Source organism: Humulus lupulus, chromosome 9 (genome assembly GCF_963169125.1).
Source record: "Humulus lupulus chromosome 9, drHumLupu1.1, whole genome shotgun sequence".
NCBI classification, from domain to species: Eukaryota; Viridiplantae; Streptophyta; class Magnoliopsida; order Rosales; family Cannabaceae; genus Humulus; species Humulus lupulus.
Genome location: NC_084801.1, coordinates 83,984,966 through 84,007,319, shown reverse-complemented (window position 1 = coordinate 84,007,319; position 22,354 = coordinate 83,984,966).

The window sequence follows — 22,354 nt, the reverse complement described above, 5'->3', positions numbered from 1 at the left end:
TTTGATAGACTAGCCAAGTTTGCTGCATACTTGGTACCCACTGATGGGACAAGGAAGGAAAGGTTCCTTCAGGGGCTACAGCCTATGACAGCATGGGATGTTTGCAATACTACCGTGCCTGGGGTGATGACATATGCCTAGGTGGTAGAGAAGGCCCTTACTGTAGAGGGCGCAGAAAACAAAATCTGGCATGAGAACACGTCCAGGAGAGACACTCGGAGGACGGGATCTCCATTTATGGGTTCTAGTAGGGGCGAAGGCCTTAGTGACAAGAGAAGGAAGGCTTCAGATACATTTTTAGCTTCAGGCCCTAACAGGAGGCCACGTGGTATACAGTTAGGCCGCCAAGGCAGTAGTGAGGTCTGGAGGACCTACCCAGAATGCGCTAGATGTAAGAGGCATCATGTGGGAGAGTGTTGAGCAAAGGCTTGGTTTTTGTGTGGGATAGTGGGACACTTGAAGAAAAATTACCCGAGAGCAAAGAAAGAGGAACCAAGGAAAGTGGACAGCTCGACTCCAGCTCGAGTGTTTACATTGACACAGGCAAAGGCTGAGGCTAGTCCCTCAATAGTGACAGGTTAGCTTTCTAGTGTTGGAACCTCTTATAATGTTTTGATTGATTCTGATTCTACACACTCTTTTGTTTCTAATAGGATAATTGATAGACTTTATAGGCCTTGTGATTACTAAACGGCAGGGTTTGGAACTTTACTGCGCACTGGAGAGTTAGTAGTCTCTAAGAGATGGATCAGATCATTGCCGGTGATAGTGGATGGTAGAGAGTTGTCCGTTGGTTTGATTGAGTTAGTTATGAAAATTGTTGACATGATTTTGGATACGAACTAGTTAGTAAAATATGGAACAACCATAGACTACAAAAAGAAGATGGTAACCTTTGAGCCTAAGGGTGAGGTTCCCTTTGTATTTGTTGGCATTATGCATGGACCTATGATATCAATGGTGAGGGCTAGAGACCTATTGTGAGGTTGTTGTATAGGATTCCTAACTAGTATGGTGGCTACCACTCAGATCCTGCTAGTGGGAACATAAGAGACTAGACTAGTTTGTGAGTTTTTGGATGTGTTTCTAGAGGAGTTACAGAGGTTGCCTCCATAAAGAAAGATAAAGTTTGTTATTGAACTACCACCAGAGACAGAACCAGTGTCTAGGGCACAGTACAGAATGACCCCAACAAAGTTGAAAGAACTAAAGGTACATTTACATGAGTTGTTAGACTTGGGTTTTATTAGACCCAGTTTCTCTCCATGAGATGCACCATTTCTATTTGTAAAGAAGAAAGACGGTTCTCTGAGGATGTGCATTGATTACAGGGAGTTGAATAAACTAACAATTCAGAACAAGTATCCTCTGCCAAGGATAGATGACCTATTTGATTAGTTGTAGAGTAAGAGGGTATTCTAGAAGATAGATCTTCGATCTGGTTATCACCAGTTGAAGATCAGGGAGGAAGATATACCAAAGAAAGCTTTTCATACCAGATATGAGCATTATGAGTTTCTGGTTATGTCATTTAGTTTGACTAATGCCCCAGAAGCTTTTATGAATCCGATGAATAGGGTACTCAAGGATTATCTAGATCGATTTGTGATCATCTTTATTTACAATATTCTAGTTTATTCTCAGTTGGAGGAAGAGAACGAGCAACATCTCAGATTGGTTTTACATAGACTGAGGGAAACCAGATTGTATGCAAAGTTTAACAAGTGTGAGTACTGGTTACCGGTAGAAAAGGAATCAAGGTGGACCCAACTAACATTGAGGTAGTCAGAGATTGGCCAAGGCCAACGAATGCCTCATAGATCAGAAGCTTCCTTGGATTAGCAGGTTATTATAGGCACTTTGTGGAAGGGTTCTCAAGGAATGCTACCCCACTGACGGAACTGACACGCTAGAACCAGAAGTTTGAGTGGTCAGATAGATGTGAGAACAACTTCCAGGAGTTGAAGTGATGTTTGATTACCGCTCCAGTTTTGAATCTTCCAGCAAATCAAGAGAAGTTTGTGGTTTATTGCAATGCCTTGAGATGAGGGTTAGGATGTATCCTTATGCAGGCAGGGAAGGTGATTGCCTATGCATCGCGACAACTGAAGGATTATAAACCACGGTACCCCACGCATGATATGTGGTTAGCAGTAGTGGTATTTGTACTAAAGGTATGGAGGCATTACTTGTATTGTGAGAAGTGTGAGATATACATTGACCACAAGAGTCTGAAGTACTTCTTCACACTGAAGAATTTGAAGATGAGACAGAGTCATTGGTTAGATCTAGTGAAGGATTACGATTGTGAAATCCTATATAACCCATGAAAGGCCAATGTGGTGGAAGATGCCTTAAGGTGAAAAGGTCAGGGACAGTTATGCAGTTCCAAGCAGATATCAAAGGAATTTGAAGATGATATGACTAGAGCAGGGATAGAGATAGTTGTGTGCCGGTTTGCCAACATCACCTTGCAATCTACTCTTCTAAAAAGGATAAAGGAAATTCAGCTGAAAGATCCACAACTGATGAAGATTAGAGGGGATGTCCTAGCTTTAGTGGCTATGGACTATACAGTGTCAGAGATGGTCTTACTAACATACAAGGCTCGGACCTATGTTTTGATGGATGTAATTATCATACGGGATATTCTGGATGAATCTCATACCACCCCTTACTCTTCGCATCTAGGCACCACGAAGATGTATCAGGATCTGAAGACTTTATATTAGTGGCCTTGGATAAAGAAGGACGTAACCGAGTATGTGGCTAAGTGCCTGACGTGTCAGCATGTCAAGGCTAAACATCAGAGACCAACAAGGCTATTACAGCCTCTGGATAACCCAGAGTGGAAATGGGAGGACATCACAATTGATTTTATGGTTTGGTTACCTAGGACAATGGTTCAACATGATTCAGTGTGGGTTATCATAGATCGCGCACTTTTTACTAATGACCACAACTTATACAGTTGACCAGTACGCAAACCTCTATGTGAGAGAGATAGTGCGACTTCATGGGGCTCCGAAGTCTATTGTGTCAGATCAAGACCCCACATTTACTTTCATGTTCTGGGGAAGTTTACAGAAAGGTACACAACTGAAATTTAGTACAGCTTATCATCCTCAGACAGATTTTCAGTCTGAGAGGACAATTCAGGTACTGGAAGACATGCTTCGGGCATGCGTTTTGGACTTTGAAGGGTCCTGGAGTAAGTACTCTCCTTTAATAGAGTTTTCCTACAATAACAGCTATCATTCGACCATTGGAATGGCTCCTTATGAGATGTTGCATGGTGAGAAGTGTAGATCTCCCATTCATTGGGATGAGATGGGTGAAAGGAAATTCTTGGGTCCTGACATAGTGCAAAGGACCAATGATGTAACGACCCGAATTTGCTAATCAGGCTTAGGGCCTTGATTAGTGTGCCTGGAGGGCAATAAGTGGTTTAAATATGCTTGAATGTGAATCTATGTGCTTATATGATTATGGTGCATGTGTAATTGAGTTATATGTGATAAATGGAATATATGTGGTATATATGTGATATGTCTGTACTGCACGATCCGAGACAGTCCTGGGGAGCAGATAGCCCGAGAGTCACAACGGGGTTGAGATTTGGACTCGGGGCGAGTCGAGGGGTAATTCTGGTATTAGTTGAGTTACGGGGTTATCGGGACATAGAAATAAATATTTGGAGATATATTCGAAGATAGAATGTCTAGGTGGGAATATTTGGGGAATTTACCATTTTGCCCTCAGGGACGTTTTGGTACCCCGAGCCTTGAGGTAACCTTTAGACTTAAGTCATATAAAACAAATAAATGTGTGGAACTGTTTAGAAACCTTGAGAAACCGACCATATTCTTCCTTGAACTGAGAATTAGTTTCTGTCTTTCACTTTCACACTCTCTAAGACAAAACTTGAAGAAACTTAGAGGAATTGCTTAGGAAATTGAAGGGATTCAGCTGGGAAACTCTAGGGGCTTAAAGCTTTGGAGATTGAGGATCATAGTTCTGGGATTAAACTTAGCAAGGTAAGCTTTAAAGTCTTTCATTTTTCTGTTGGTTTAGAGGTTTGCATGTGGATATGCTAGCTTGATCTTTGTGTGTTTTAGCTAAGTTATGGAGCATGCTTTGATGAGGTTTTGAGATGTTGTTTCTGTACTGGAGTAATTATGTTGGGTATCTAGGAGTTTTGGGTTGGTTTTGGTGGTAATTGGCTTGAAGAAGGGATGAAAAGTTGATGGAAATTCTGGGTTTGCTGTTAGTGCCGCGACCCTAGGAGGGGTGTGCCGCGGCCCGCATGCGCGCACAGCCTCGGAAGGCTGAAGAAACTCGAGCGCGCCGCAGCGCTTGCAGGGCGCGCCGCGGCCCGCGAGTTGGTCAATGGGAAGCTAGCCTCTGTTTTGAGGCTAGCCGCGGCTCTAGGGGGAGGGGTCGCGGCCCTTAGTGACAGTAGGGATTTTCATGATATTTTTTATCTAAGAACTTAAAGGGGAAGGCTCGGGATGGATTTTATCACCTGGAGTGATAGAACTCAAGATCCCGGAGGCTAGGGTTACGATTTGAGGTTGTTTGTTGGGTTGGAGGTTAATGGTCAAATATTGTTATGTGTTGTGACTAGGTCTTCGGCGAGGCTCACGGTAGTGGACTGTGCTCGGGGCATCGGTGCTCAGGAAGCTCGGAACTCAGGTAAGAAAACCCCTGTTTCCATGGAGCTTATGTGCAGGGCTTAGCCCAATGTGCTGAATTGAAATGATATGCAGGGCCGAGCCCTATATGCTGGAATTGTAGAGTGTAGTTCTTTATCTGTTTGTGCTTGAATACTTTACTTGTTGACATATCATGTTTGTTAGTATGTGGATGAACGGCGTGGGGCCGGGAACGGCATCAGGCACGTTGAGTGCAAGGCCGAGAACGGCAAAGGGCCGAGAGCAGCGTTGAGCACGAGGGGTGCGAGTTGCCAGGGTGAGTCCCTAAAAGGATACCTGGGATATCCTCACGGCGTGGTCCACGAGCCCGGGGGCTTGGTAAACGCCTGGGACGGCTAGGCCGTATGTGTTTAGCTGTTGGTGGCCTGCTTGTGTGTTTGATCCATGTATTGCGTATGTTATCTGTTTTGGGTTTTCTTGCTGGGCCTCGGCTCACAGATGCTCTGTGGTGCAGGTAAGGGTAAAGAGAAGATCAACCAACCATGAGCACAGCTGGCGTGAGGCGGCGTGTACATGTCCGGCCAGCCTGGCTGCCACAGCTAGGGGATTTTGGGAGATGTTTGTCAGGGAACCTAGGTTTTGTCGTCTAGTCGACTCTGACCAGTTTTGTGTTTATAAATATTTTCTAAACTTTGTTTTGGGATCCCAAGTGTAAACTTTTATGACTAGCAAAGAAATCTATTTTCTCTAATGTTTTCTTTTAATTATGGCTTAGTTACACGTTTTTGATTTAAAACCTCGATTAGCGAGTTGAGGCACGATTTTAAACACACTTGGTAACGGCTCTAAGGGAGTAGGGCGTTACAAATGAGGCTATTGAAAAGATCTAAGTTCGGATGCTCCCGTCTCAGAGTAGTCAGAAAAGTTATTCAGATCCAAAGCTCAGGAACGTGGAGTTCCAAGTGAGAGACTATGTTTCTTAGATTTTCACCATGGAAAGGGGTAGATTTGGGAAGAAGGTCAAGTTTAGCCCAAGACTTGTAGGACCATTTGAAATGCTGGAGAGGATTGGTCAGGTGGTCTATAGATTGGCCTTACCTCTGGCATTGTTAGTAGTGCACACTATGTTTTATATTTCGATGCTTCGAAAGTATATATTTTATAATACTCATGTATTGAGTTACGAAGATTTGGAGCAGCAGACAAATCTATCCTATGAGGAACATCCAGTCCAGATATTAGACAGAAATGAGAAAGTCCCGAGGAATAAAACCATACATTTTGTTAAGGTATTATGGAGGAATAGCATGGTTGAGGAGGCAACCTGGGAATTGGAGTCTAATATGCGGGATCAGCATCCTGAGCTGTCCAGGTAAAAAAAATTGAGAACGAAATTCCTGTAAGGAAGAGATAATTGCAACGTCCCAATTTCCCTAATAAGTCTGACTGCCATGATTAAGGGGCCAGGAGGGAAAAATTGAATTAATTGTGTGATTATATGCATGAATATGTGAATTATGTTAGTTATATTATAATATGACTATGTTTGCATGTATAGGTGTATTTAGCATGCATGTGGGTCCGTTTCTCATTAGAAGGGCTTTTTCTTAATTTTGACCCGTTGAGGGCATGTTTGTAAATATATGTTTTTTTATGATTGAGACCACATTATTATGTGGATATATTTGAGTTATTTGGCACGAGTCAATCCTAGTAAGCAAGTTAGTAGTTTAGTCACAACGAGGTCAAATACTTGGCTCGGGGTGAGCCCAAGGGTATTTGAATAATTTAGTACATTATCGAGGATTTCAGGTAATGGAAAATTATTTGGTGAATACTCAAGAATATTATAATTAATTGGTAAATTATGAGGTGTTAATTGAGATTCGCGGAAAATTTGACAAATGACGAAATTTCCCTTGGGGGCATTAAAGGAGTAAGGCTTGATCATGGGGAATTTTAGCCCTTTTGTGCAAAAAGAGTGACTTAGTCACTAGAATGCTTCAAAAATAGGAAAGCAAAGAAAACAAAAGGCAACATCTCTCATATATATATATATATCTCGTTACCCTTCTCTCTCCCTTGGTGTGCCATGGAGTTCTTTGAATTTTTGAAGTAAAAGCTTGGATTTCGTGAGCTTGGAAGGGATTTCGATATGGGGATTAAATCAAGGACCAGATTAGGGTCATAGTTTAGAGTGGGGGTAAGTAACTTTCTCTGTTTTTTTTTTTAAATTTCAAGTTGAGTTTTTGATGTTCTTGAGCTTTGAACTCAAGGTTTGGATTTGGGGCTTTAGTGATGCTTTGGCTTGGTTTTTTAGGTTTATATTCCGCCTTTGTTGTATTTCTATGAGTTTAGAACTCAATTATAGGTTTGGTTGTTGATGGGAGGAGTTTAGGAGAGATTTGGCTCATAGAAAAGCTTTGAAAATATGTGGCTCTCTGACTTGAGGCGCGTTGCAGCCCTTCAGGGGTGCGCCACTGCGCAAGTGAAAAAATTTAGCCAAGTGAGGTTTCAAATTGCGAGGACTCGAACCTAAGGGCTCGGGAAGTTTTATTACCCAGTTTAGTAGAATTCTAGGTCCCGAAGGCTAGGGCTTAGTCCGAAGCCTTTATTTACTCTATATTGATAGATGTCATTTATTATGGTTTTGACTAGGGTACCACTAGGGCTCGGAAGTGGATCAAGCTCGAGGGTAGTTCTTATTTAGCCAATGCTTGGCCCAGAGGTAAGAAAACTGCACCCAATATGTGATATATGTGATTAGGGCTTGCCCTGATGTTGTACATGGTTATGATTAGGGCTCGGACCCCTGCGATTGAGCATGATTATGATTATGCATGGGATTGTTTGATTAAGCATGCTTTAATGCTCTATATCTGGATAATTTTTAAATGATGTATGCTCGTCTGTATTATCTAATTGAAAAGGCTTGACTTATAAGTCAAGGATGGAAATAGCACGCTGAGCGCTGGTTGAAAGGCTTGACTTATAAGTAAAGGGCAGCAATAGCGCGCTAAGCGCTGGTTGAAAGGCTTCACTTATAAGTAAAGGGCAGCAATAGCGCATTGAGCTCTAGTAGAAAGAATTGACTTATAAGTCAATGGCGGCAATAGCACGCTGAGCACTAGCCGATATGGTTAGGCCAAATCAGGAGCGTGGTATACGCTTGAATGACTCTATGGTCACTTAGAAAATAAAGCGCTAGGTACACTTGGCTAGCCCGAAGCCTAAATATACAGAGGATAGGGCGTTGGGCCTCAGGGTGACTTTATATTCACATATCCTAGGGAAACGAGCAATGATATGACTATATAGTCACTTATCCTAGGGCAATGGGCCCAGGTATGACTCTATGGTCACTTATCTTGGGCAACGAGCCCCCGGTGTGACCCTGTACTCACTTGTCTGAATTTAATGCATGCATGAGTAGGGTTATTACAGCTATGCATGCTAATTATCATCATGTAATATGTTGTTAACTGCTTATGATCTTGTTTAGGTTTTCTTGCTGAGTCTCGGCTCACGGGTGCTATGTTGTTCAGGTAAGGGGAAAGGGAAGCAAGACTAGCCATGAGTTGGAAAGCTTCGGTGGAAACATATACTTATGCATCTTGCTTGACCACCATGTCAAGGGATTCACAGAGGAACTAGGGTTGAACCCTAATTTTGCTGCTTAGGTTGGCTTGTGTTGCAATTTCCCTTTCGAACTGTAAATGATCATTTAAATGTTCATTTTGGAATCCCATGCACAAACTGAAGTGTTTTAATGAAATGATCATTTCTTTTGACCAAAATTTTTAACCCTAATCTGTTAATCACTTTTATTCACACAATTATGGCCAAATGACTCGCTTAGAGATTCTAGCATTATTTAAAATACACAGTGTAACGGTCCTGGCTATCCACGACGTTACACTCACTACCCCCAAACATAATTTAAACATTGTCCTCAATGTGTTAAAACACAAATATAATTTGAAAAGTAAAAGAGTTTAGAATTTATAATGGTCATACCTCGATATGGTGCATTGTCAAGAGAGTAATAGAACCAAGAGACAAAAATTAAATCACACATAAAACAAATAAAACACAAGTTACCAAGATCAATAAAAATCAAAGAGCTTGGTAAACAGGATCCTCAAGGATGATTCATCCATTTCATCAGCTTTTAATTCTAAAAATGGTTTTAATTTTTGTCCATTAACTTTAAAAATATCACCATTGTTATGACTTTCAATTTCAATAGTTCTATGTGGGAAAAAAAAACATGAACAATACAAGGACTGGTCCACTTAGAACGTAATTGTAACGTCCCAAAATTACCTAATAAGGCTTAGGGCCTTGATTAGGGGGCCAGGATGGAATTACATGGAGTTATGTGCTCCTTTGCTATATTTAATTGTAATTATGTGGGTTATATGATTATATAGCTAGTTGTGCATGTTTAGAGAGATTAAATATGCATGTGGGTTGCGTCTTATTAGAAGGGCAATTATAATAATTTGGCCCATTGCGGGCATAATTGTATATTTATGTGCATATATGTGATATGTGTGAGAGACCACATTATGCTGTGGGTTTATTTGAGTTACTCAGCATGAGATGATATTAGGGAGCAAGTTAGTGGGAAAGTCACAACGGGACCCAATACCTGACTCGGGGCGAGTCAAGGGGTATTTTGGGTAATTGGCATTTAATTGGGTTATCGGGTAATGGAAATAAATAATCGAAGATATATTTGGAGTTAGTAAGTTTAGGAGGTAATATTGGGGAATTTGACCATTTTTCCCTCGGGGACGTTTTTGGTACCCCTAGCCTAGGGATTAACTTAAGTCACTAAAGCCTAGGAAACAAAACATAGCACGTGAATTCCTTAGGCAGCTCATTTCTTAGAAACCGACTCTTTCCTTTCTCTCTCCCTCTTGTTGTTTTCTTTCTCTCAACTTTCCTAAGGGTTCTTTGAAGAATTAAGAAAATTTCTAGTTGAAGCTTGGAGAATTAAAGCCTAAACTTTGGGGGTTAGTTCTGTAGCAGCATGTGGGGTTAATCTTTAGTTGAGGTAAGCTTTAGATTATGTTTTTGCCCATTGAAATTCTGTGTTTTACTTGGTTGTTTTGAAGTGTTCTTGAACCTTTAAGATTGAGAATTGGCTTGGTGTTTTGATGAGTTTTAAGACTGGATTATTGTTGGGTTTTGTTGCTGGAAAGGATTTAGACCTATTGTTGTAATTGAATTATGGTTTTGTGATGAATTTGGCTGCTGAAAATTGAAGAAAATCTCGGTACGTGGGGCCAAGACGTGACTTTGTTCTTGAGGGGCCACAACTCAGCTTGACCCTAAGACCTTGGGAGGTCTCTGTCTCAGGGGCGCGTCGTGACCCTCAAGGACAAGTCACGGCCCGTGTCTCTATGACAGAGGAGGAGGCTCTTGGGTAGGAGATGTAACGCCCTGGATAGCCAAGACTGCTACACTATGTATTTATAAAGGTGTGAGACTTGCTAATCAAGTCGTTTAATCAAAACGTGTCATTAGCTAAAGTGTTCTAGGGCTAAAAGACATTTTGGCCTCAAAAGATACACTTTATAAGTTATAAACAGTTTACAGAAGGGATCCCCAAAACTTGACAATGTTTAAAAGTTGGTTTACAATATTCAACAGTTAAGAGTAAACATTAGCCATACTAAGGCAAAATATAAGGTTCTGGTCCTCTCGTCTCTGTAATCTCCTCAACCGTGGCGGTTGAGCGGCCTGACATGTACATTCACCCTGCAAAGCTATCCAATCAAGGTTGATCGATCTTGCCCTTGCCTTTACCTGCACCACACAGCACCCATGAGCCAAGGCCCAACAAGAAAACAACATACACAACATAAACAATATTATCAAACAGACATTCCGATAAGCATGTTCAGATATTCATTTCACAGCATATAAGCACACTTCAAGGTACAAGTAACCTCATCCATACTCAGATTATTCAACAATCTCATTAATCACATTCAAAGACAAGTATAATAATCAATTAACACAAATACTAGGGTCGACACCTTAGGTCTCACCCTCTGTTTAACCCACTGACTCTGGCCCGCTTAAACCGAGCTCAGTGCATAATAAGCTGTCCTCATATACCAGTGTCCGAGCTGTGCCAATTGCACAAGTTAACCGTGGCACGCTTAGGTCGTTGGTTACAATTTACATGGCATAATACCAATATTTCAATCATATATATCTGGGAGACCTTAGTCCCGTTCAAATATTCAACCAGGTGTAGTTTTCTTACCTTTAGCTTCTAGATGAATTCGCTACGGGCGATACTCCTTGAGCGTGATCCGATCCCCGAGCCCTAGCTTAGTACCTACTCACAATCATGATGAAAGATACCATTAACAATCTTAAATGAGTTTCCAAACCAAGTTCTAGTCCCCGGATCATTGAACTTCACCAAATATGGTAAAAGATTCAATCCCGACCACCCTAGGTTAAATTCCCAAGCCTAAAATCTCAAAATCCCAAAATCCCTTAAGCGCCCCGGCATAGGCCACCCATGCCACGGCATGGCCCCCAAACAGAACAATCTAAGGCACAAAAACAGGTAAGGGCCGCGACATTGCTTGGGCCATGCCGTGGCCCGTCCTCCTTCCTCAACATGCAACAGCCTCGAAGGGTCGCGGCTCACCAAGAACCATGCCGCGGCCTGACCCTTCAAACCCAAAAAAAACTACAATTTTCAATCTCTAAACCTCACCTTAAGCCATCCCAAAGCCCCCAACTCAATACCAATTAATAATAACAACAATAGAATGATTTAAACAACACAACTCCACCAAAAATCCAGCCTAACACCCACCAAAATCCCAATTCCAATTTCTGAGATTTCAAACCCACAAAACTCAAAACCAGCCATGAAAGCTCCCAAATTCAACCATTAAACTTTAAATTAAACCTTACCTCAGCTGCAGAATCACTTCTCCAAGAGTCCCCTGACCTATCTTCAAAGTTTCAAGCCTCAATTCCCACCTTAAATACCAAAACTACAGATGTTTAAGACTCAGCCATTTCTCTAAATTCCTAACCTCAGAAACGAAAATTCAAAGCTTACCTTGGCTCTATCTCAGACCTTGATCAGTTCCTCAGCTAATCCTCCAGATTAATCCCTTCAATTCTCAAAGATACAGCTTAGTTCCAGCAGCTCCCCCTCAAGTTTCAGTTGTTTTTCTTCCTTAAGAGAGAGAAGAGAGCAAAGCTGAGAATAAGTCGGTTCTAACTTTGTGTCTACTGTTTTCTAAAATCCTCCCAAGTCTATCCTTAAGTTATTAGACTAATCCCAAAGCTCGGGGTACCGGGAACGTCCCCGAGGCCAAAACGGTAAAATCCCCCAATAATCTCGCCTAGACATCCTAACCTCAAATATATCTCCAATTATTTTTTTTCATCACCCGATAGTCTAAATCACTACCCGATACCTAAAATACTCCTTGACTTGTCCAAAGTCAATTATAATGCCCCGTTGTGACTTTTCCCGCTATCTAGCCCTAGGATCGCCTCAAGTCGCCGGCTGCAGAATTATCCATATAATAATGTGGTTCTCGCATATATCTCATACATATATATCACATCATCATATAATATCATCAATTATCATAAGCACACTATTAATCATATAATTACACATTTAAATCAATAACATTCATTCTAATCCCAATTATGCCCTCCCGACACACTAATCAAGGCCCTTAAGCCTTATTAGCAAATTTGGGTCGTTACAACTATCCCCTCCTAATGAGAATTTCGTCCTCGAAATTTACCTGAATGGCTTGAGATACTGATCCCGCATCACTGTCTCTAACTCCCCGGTCGCTTCCTCGACCTTGCTATTCCTCCACAATATTTTCACCAACAGAATTATCTTATTCTGTAAGACTTTGTCCTTCCGATCCAAAATCTGAACTGGTCGCTCCTCATAGGACAAATCTGTTTGCAACTCTATGTCCTTGTACCTCAGTACATGTGTCGAATCAGAAACATACTTCCGCAACATGGAGACATGAAACACATTATGAACTCCTGATAGCGACGGTGGCAAGGCCAGCCTATAAGCCACTTGTCCAATCCTCTCCAGGTTCTCAAAAGGTCCAACAAACCGAGGGCTCAGCTTGCCCTTCACTCCAAACCTCCTCACACCCCTCAATGGTGAAACTCGCAGAAACACGTGGTCCCCAACCTGGAACTCCACGTTCATACCCTTAGGATCAGCATCGCTTTTCTCTCTACTTTGCGAGGCAAGAATTTTAGCTTGAATCTTCTCTATGGCCTCATTAGTCTTCTGAACCATGTCTGGCCCCAAATATTTTCTCTCACCCATCTCATCCCAGTGAATGGGCGATCTACACTTCCTTCCATATAACATCTCGTAAGGAGCCACTCCAATTGTGCACTGATAGCTGTTGTTATATGAAAACTCAATCAATGGGAGATACTTACTCCATGAACCCTCAAAGTCAATCACACATGCCCTAAGCATGTCTTCCAATACCTGAATCGTCCTCTCAGACTATCCATCAGTCTGAGGATGAAAAGCTGTGCTAAACTTCAGCTGAGTCCCCATAGCTCTCTGCAAAGCTCCCAAAAACTTGGAGGTAAAAATAGGGTCTCGGTCAGATACAATAGACTTTGGAACCCCATGGAGACGAACTATCTCTCTCACATACAGTTCTGCATACTGCTCCACTGTATAGGTCGACGTCACTGGTAAAAAATGAGCTGACTTGGTGTGCCTATCCACTATCACCCACACCGAGTCATGAAGTCCAACTGTCCTGGGTAATCCACCAACGAAATCCATCGTAATGTCCTCCCACTTCCACTCTGGAATACCCAAAGGCTGAAGCAATCCCGCTAGTCGCTGATGCTCAGCCTTAACTTGTTGACATGTCAAACACCTAGCCACATACTCTAATACATCCTTCTTCATCCCGGGCCACCAATATAATGTCCGTAGATCCTAATACATCTTCGTGGTACCCGGGTGAAGCGAGTATGGTGTAGTGTGTGACTCATCCAGTATCTCTCGCCTGATTCCCTCATCAGCCGAACACAAATCCGCCCCTGATACCGAAGCAAACCTATCTCAGAAACAAAGTAATCCTTAGCTGTCCCTGCTAAGGCATGCTGCCTATTTTCCTGCAACTGCACATCCACTAACTGATCCTCCTTAATTCGCTCCAACAGGGTCGACTGCAAAGTGATACTGGCTAACTGGCCCACTACTAGTTCTATCCTTGCCCTGACCATCCCATCAGCCAATTCTCTCGAGATCTGGGTGGAACTGTACAACTTCTCTGAGCCCCTCCGGCTCAATGCATCTGCCACCACGTTGGCTTTCCCAGGATGGTAAAGGATATCACAGTCATAGTCCTTAACCAACTCCAACCAACGTCTCTGCCTCATATTTAAATCCTTCTCGGTAAAGAAATACTTCAAACTCTTATGGTCAGTGTATATCTCGCACTTCTGCCCATACAGATAATGTCGCCACGCCTTTAGTGCGAATACCACTGCTACTAACTCCAAATCGTGAGTCGGATACCTTTTCTCATACTCCTTCAGCTGTCGAGATGCATAGGCTATTACTTTCTCATTCTGCATCAACACACAGCCTAAACCCATCCTCGACGCATCACAGTAGACCACAAACTTCCCTTCCTCCGAGGGCAGACTCAACACGGGCGCAGAAATAAGTCGTCGCTTCAACTCCTGAAAGCTTTTCTCACACTTCTCTGACCAGAAAAACTTCTGATTCTTCCTTGTCAACTCTGTCATTGGTGAGGAAATCTTCGAGAACCCCTCTACGAACCGCCTCGACCAATCCCTAACTGCTTCTTCCTTGGATGGATCCACCTTAATCCCTTTTTCCCCAACTATATGTCCAAGGAAGGTCACCTCTGGTAGCCAGAACTCACACTTTTTAAACTTGGCGTACAACTGATGCTCCCTTAACCTCTATAGAACCTGTCGGAAATGTTGCTCATGCTCTGCCTCTGAACTGGAGTAAACCGAGATGTCATCGATGAAGACAATGATGAACTGATCCAAGAAGTCCTTGAACACCTTATTCATCAGATCCATAAAAGCTGTTGGGACATTGGTCAGACCAAAAGACATGACCAGGAACTCATAATGCCCATATCGTGTCCGGAAGGCCGTCTTCGGTATATCCTCATCTTTGATCCTCAGCTGGTGATAACTAGATCGAAGATCAATCTTTGAGAACACCGTCTTACCTTGCAGCTGGTCGAACAAGTCATCAATCCTTGGTAGAGGGTACTTGTTCTTAATAGTTAACTTGTTTAATTCTCTGTAATCAATACACATCCTTAAAGTCCCGTCCTTCTTCTTAACGAACAACACTGGAGTGCCCTGTGACGCCCCACATCACTATGGCTGCTTTTTGGAATGATGACTGGCCCTACAAACCAACACAAGTCTTTCCAGCGTGCTTTGTCCTCACTCGCACACTTCCTGGGAAAACTTCCCAGGAGGTCACCCATCCCTAGATTACTCCAGGCCAAGCACGTTTAACTTTGGAGTTCTTAAGTGATGGGCTACCGAAAAGAAGATGGACCTTCCTGATATAGGTAGTACCCATCAATCCATTTAAGCCCTCTTCAACTGTGTAGTCCCATACCTACACATCATTACACTTGACCTTCCCCAGGCGGTGTGGGATTGCACAGCTTACCCGGTCTTTCCCCTTACAGATCACGGGATTCTGACTGTCACATGCCCCATGGAGAATAACTAGGCCTGATGAATCCCAAATCCAGAAGTTCTTGCAACTGTATCTTCAACTCTTTCAATTCTACTGGTGCCATTCTGTATGGTGTCCTTGATACTGGTTCTGTCCCCGGTGCTAACTGAATTTCAAACTGAATCTCCCTACGCCGCGGCAACCGTGGCAGATCCTCAGGGAAGACATCTAGAAACTCACATACCAATCTGGCCTCTCCCGGCCCTGCCAGCATAACTCTAGCGGTATCCACTACACTAGCCAGAAAACCTATGCATCCTCCCTGCAACAAGTCCCTGGCTCTCAATGCTGAAATCATGGGTATGCGGGGTCCAGACACCGCATCCACAAAGACAAAAGGGTCCTCGCCCTCAGGCTCAAAAGTAACCATCTTCTTCCTGCAATCAATCATAGCTCCATATCTGGCCAACCGGTCCATCCCCAGAATCATATCGAAATCCTCCAAATCTAACTCAATCAGATCTACCGAGAGTTCCCTACTATAAACTATCCCTGGCAGTGCCCTAATCCATCTCCTAGAGACTACCAGTTCCCCTGTAGGCAACAAAGTCCCAAACCCTACAGTCCGATACTCACTAGGTCTACACATTCTATCAATCACTCTACTAGAAACAAAAGAATGTGTAGCACCAGAATCTATCAAAATAGTAAAAGGAGTGACAGCGCAAGAAAGCTGACCTGTCACAACTGAGGGACTAGCCTCAGCCTCCGCCTGAGTCAAGGTGAATACTCGAGCTGGAGTCAAGCTATCTACCTTTCCTGCTTCACCTTTCTTCACTGTTGGGCAGTCTTTCCTGAGATGCCCCACAACTCTGCACAGAAAGCAAGCCTTGGCCCGACAGTCGCCTAGATGGCGTCTTCTACATATCGGACACTCTGGATAGGTCCGCCATGCCTCGCCGCCACCCTGACGGCCACCCTGACCACCCCGACCCCTCCTATCAGGACCAGCAGCGGTCGAAGTGTCAGGAGTCTTCCTCTTGAAATCACTGGAGCCTCCGCCCCTACCAGACCCAGAATATGGAGGCACCACCCTACGACCCTCCCTTCTTGCTGCACTATCCCTCCATATTTTATTCTCCGCTTCCTCAGCAGTAAGAGCCCTCTCAACGACCTGGGCATAAGTTGTTCCTCCAGGTACCGTTCTAATTCTAACATCTCTGGCTATCATAGCATTCAGCCATCTAATGAATCTGTCCTGCCTAGCTGCATCAGTAGGCACAAGATCTGGAGCAAACTTTGCAAGCCTATCAAATTTCAGGGCATACTCAGAAACGGTCATACTACCCTGAACCACACTCACAAACTCATTAACCTTTGCTGCTCTAACAGCAACATTATAATACTTCTGACTGAATAAATCTTTGAAACCTTCCCAACTCAATGTAGTCACATCTCTGGTCTGCGATGCCACCTCCCACCAGATACAGACATCCTCCCTCAACATATAAGTGGCGCAGACCACTCTATCATGCCTCTCAATCCTCATAAAATCTAGAATTACTGTAATCATAGTTAGCCACTGCTCGACTTTTAATGGATCTGGTCCACCCTCAAAGATTAGGGGTTATTGCTTCCTGAACCGTTCATATAACGGCTCCCATTTGTTACCAATCTCCCCAGACTGCACAACTGGTACCACTGCAGGTGGTAAAGCAGGGGCAGCACTCCCTGATGGAGCCTGCCGTTGCAGAATACGGATCTGCTCGTCTTGACTCTGTAATCGAGCCTGCATCTCAGCCATTAACTACTGCCAGTTCTCAGGCACTAGCGGAGGAGTCTGGCCTTGGTCATCACCCCTGGTCCCGGTCCTAGTGCCGGCTAGTCGTGAAGATTTTCTTGGACGCATAGCTATCCAAGTCAATCTGCAAATAATGACTCGACAATCAGACCATGATGACAGGGTAAAATTTCTGCAAGATCCACCAATAGAATATCACCAACCACAAATAATCCACATATAAGCATCAATTCTCATGTATTGGTTTCTAATAAGCACGCCTCCAATCCAATCGCACAAAAGCTATGAAACAGGCATTCATACATGCACAATATACAATTAATCATTCAAATATTCATCTACATGCACGACGAAGTTAATAAACATGCCCCAATATTCTCACACAACAGTCAAGGGCCAGGCGTTATCAGTATCTCATGCCTCCTAGTAATCCAGTAAATAAGAACATTCATAGCTCATCACAAACACATAAGCACATAGGTACATATACACATTACCGAACCCTGATTTGAGCTTGTCTCTAGAAGCGAATGTACATGTCCAGCATGTCTTCAGGAACCCTTAAACCTAGGACGCTCTGATACCAAGTTGTAACGCCCTGGATAGCCAAGACCGCTACATTGTGTATTTGTAAAGGTGTGAGACTTGCTAATCAAGTCGTTTAATCAAAACGTGCCATTAGCTAAAGTGTTCTAGGGCTAATAGACATTTTGGCCTCAAAAGATACATTTTATAAGTTATAAACAGTTTACAGAAGGGATCCCCAAAACTTGACCATGTTTAAAAGTTGGTTTACAAAATTCAACAGTTAAGAGTAAACATTAGCCATACTAAGGAAAAATACAAGGTTCTGGTCCTCTCGTCCCTGTAATCTCCTCAACCGTGGCGGTTGAGCGGCCTGACATGTACATTCACCCTGCAGAGCTGGCCAATCAAGGTTGATCGATCTTGCCCTTGCCTTTACCTACACCACACAGCACCCGTGAGCCAAGGCCCAGCAAGAAAACAACATACACAACATAAACAATATTATCAAACAGACATTCCGATAAGCATGTTCAAATATTCATTTCACAGCATATAAGCACACTTCAAGGTACAAGTAACCTCATCTATACTCAAATTATTCAACAATCTCATTAATCACATTCAAAGCCAAGTATAATAATCAATTAACACAAATACTAGGGTCGACACCTTAGGTCGCACCCTCTGTTTAACCCACTGACTCCGGCCCGCTTAAACCGAGCTCAGTGCATAATAAGCTTTTCTCAGATACCAGTGTCCGAGCCGTGCCAATTGCATAAGTTAACCGTGGCACGCTTAGGCCGTTGGTTACAATTTACATGGCATAATACCATTCTTTCAATCATATATATCTGGGAGCCCTTAGTCCCGTTCAAATATTCAACCGAGTGTAGTTTTCTTACCTTTAGCTTCTAGATGAATTAGCTACGGGCGATACTCCTTGAGCGCGATCCGATCCCCGAGCCCTAGCTTAGCACCTACTCACAATCATGATGAAAGATACCATTAACAATCTTAAATGAGTTTCCAAACCAAGTTCTAGTCCCCGGATCATTGAACTTCACCAAATATGGTAAAAGATTCAATCCCGAGCACCCTAGGTTAAATTCCCAAGCCTAAAATCTCAAAATCCCAAAATCCCATAAGCGCCCCGGCATAGGCCACCCATGCCGCAGCATGGCCCCCAAATAGAACCATCTAAGGCGCAAAAACAGGTAAGGTCCGTGGCATTACTTAGGCCATGCTGCGGCCCGCCCTCCTTCCTCAGCATGCAACAGCCTCGAAGGGTCGCGGCTCACCAAGAACCATGCCGCGGTCCGATCCTTCGAACCCAAAAAAAACCACAATTTTCAATCTCTAAACCTCACCTTAAGCCATCCCAAAGCCCCCAACTCAATACCAATTAATAATAACAACATTAGAATGATTTAAACAACACAACTCCACAAAAAATCTAGCCTAACACCCACCAAAATCCCAATTCCAATTTCTGAGATTTCAAACCCACAAAACTCAAAACCAGCCATGAAAGCTCCCAAATTCAACCATTAAACTTTAAATTAAACCTTACCTCAGCTGCAGAATCACTTCTCCAAGAGTCCCCTGACCTATCTTCAAAGTTTCAAGCCTCAATTCCCACCTTAAATACCAAAACTACAGATGTTTAAGACTCAGCCATTTCTCTAAATTCCTAACCTCAGAAATGAAATTTCAAAGCTTACCTTCGCTCTATCTCAGACCTTGATCAGTTCCTCAGCTAATCCTCTAGATTATTCCCTTCAATTATCAAAGATACAGCTTAGTTTCAGTAGTTCCCCCTCAAGTTTCAGTAGTTTTTCTTCCTTAAGAGAGAGAAGAGAGCAAAGCTGAGAATAAGTCGATTCTAACTTTGTGTCTACTATTTTATAAAATCCTCCCAAGTCTATCCTTAAGTTATTAGACTAATCCCAAAGCTCGGGGTGCCGAGAACGTCCTCGAGGCAAAAACGGTAAAATCCCCCAATAATCCCGCCTAGACATCCTAACCTCAAATATATCTCCAATTATTTTTTTTCATCACCCGATAGTCTAAATCACTACCCGATACCTAAAATACTCCTTGACTTGTCCAAAGTCAATTATAATGCCCCGTTGTGACTTTTCCCGCTATCTAGCCATAGGATCGCCTCGAGTCGCCGGCTGCAGAATTATCCACATAATAATGTGGTTCTCGCATATATCTCATGCATATATATCACATCATCATATAATATCATCAATTATCATAAGCACACTATTTATCATATAATTACACATTTAAATCTATAACATTCATTCTAATCCCAATTATGCCCTCCCGGCACACTAATCAAGGCCCTTGAGCCTTATTAGAAAATTTGGGTCGTTACAGGAGGGGTGCGCCGCAACCCTCAGGGCAGGTTGTGGCCCGCCTTGGCATTTTTGTCCTTGGGGAGCTTTTTCAAATGGGAACCTTTTCCGTAGTGCTCGGGATGGATTTCACTACTTGGTTTAGTGGAACGCAAGGCCCCAGAGGCTAGGACTCGGTTTGGAAGCCTGTATTTGTTCATTATTGATGGAATCCTATATTATGGTTGTGACTATGTTATCGCTAGGGGCTTGGAACTGGGATCGTGCTCGAGGGATGTTCTTATTTACTCTATACTCGGACATGAGGTAAGAAAATTCCACCCAATACGTGTTAAATGTGATTAGGGCTTGGCCCGATTGCTACCAATTGTCATAACTAGGGCTTGGGCCCCGAGGATGTTTATGTTTAAGCTATTGTTTCACATGTTGGTTAATACTTGCTTAAGTGTGTCATGTTTGTTTTATGAACTCCGTGGTTAGGGCATGAGGCCACGTTAAATAAGTATGATTAGTATTGTGAGAATGGTTATTCGATGATGTTGTGTGATTAACATGAAAGAATGTGTATTTTATTGGGATATGCCCATCCATATATGTTTCTATATGGAGGTCTGTATTCCTGGATCAAGGCTTGACTTATTAGTCAAGGACGGCAAAAGCGCGCTGCGTGCTACTTGAAAGACTTAGGCCTAAACCAGAAGCGTACTATTACATTAGCCGACTCTATGGTCATTGGTAAACCAAAGGGGATGGGCTAGCTCTATGGATATTGACTTAGAGCTAAGGGCGAGGGCCGCAGGTGACTCCATGGTCACGTAGCAACGACATAGGCCCCGAGGTTGGCTGTATGGCCAATTGTTCAGGGTAGCGACACCTAATTGGTGCAATGACCACTTGTTTGTAACTGAATGACTGTTTATGTAGGTTATTATTATTTTTGGGCTAGCTAGATAAGTGTCTGGAAGTTTATGTTTTTTGTTTATGCACATGTTGAGTTTTCTTGCTGTGCCTTGGCTCACAAGTGCTTTGTGGTGCAGATAAGGGGGAAGGGAAAGCTTGATCAAGCATGAGTTGGAGAGCTTCGGTGGTGGTGTGTACATATGCGGCTGCGCGACCACAACAGCCAAGGATATCTCAGAGGAACTAGGGTTGTAGCCCTGTTTTGCCGCTTAGGCCGGCTTAATGTAACTTTTAATGTATAATCACCTTTTTAAACGTTTAGTTGTAATATTTTGGGTTCCCATGAATGTATAAAACTTTTCAAATAAAAGTCAACGGTTCTTATGACCAAGATTTTGAACGCTAACCATTGACATTAACCAAAGTTACACATTTTAAACCAAATGACTTGGTTAGCAAGTTTGACACAATTTAAAGTACACAGTGGAACGGTCCTAGATTAGGACATTACAACTTGGTATCAGAGATGCCAAGGTTTAAGGGTTTTTGAAGACTGTTCGGGCATGTACACTCGCCACTAAAGAGAAGCTCGATTCAGGGTTTGGTTACTATTATGTGTTTATATGTTTAAATTCCTTAACATGATATGAATGCCTTATCTGCATGCCTGCTTAGGAGGCATGAAATAATCTGATAGGGCTTGGCCCTTGGCTGCTGCATGAATGAGAAAGAACGTGCTTATTAGCATTGTTATTGCTTGTGAATGCAAGGGAACCGCTTATTAGGTCTATTATTTGTATATAGGCTAGGAAATGCTTATTAGCACTGTTAATACTGGCTGGGAATGAAGGAACATGCTTATTAGCTATGTTAGACCTGTGGAAATGCTTGGACATGTTTATGTGTATTGTTAATTGCTGATGAATATCAGGAAGTTCTTATTAGCACCATGAGTGAATATATTGTGTGACGACGTGCTTATTAGCATTACACTTGTTTTTTTTTATCTATTTATCATAGATCGTTAGGCGGAAAGAGGTATAGTTATAACTTACCTAACGACCAATTTGATCTCTGTAGGGTGGATTGTGTATCAGTATGAATCCTCGAAGGTTAGAGAGATTGGCTGGCCGAGAGTTATAGGCCAATGAAGGGAATGACCAGGGCCAGGCCCCACCGCCAGCCCCAGAAAACTGGCAACAGGTGCTTGCTGACATGCAATCAAAATTAGAGAGGCAGGAAGAGGAGATACGCCTCTTAAGACAGCAACAGGTTCCAACAGGGAACCTACAGCCTGCGGTACCGGTAGTGATACAGTCGGAGGTACCAGTAGTAGTGCATCCCCAGGAAGGGT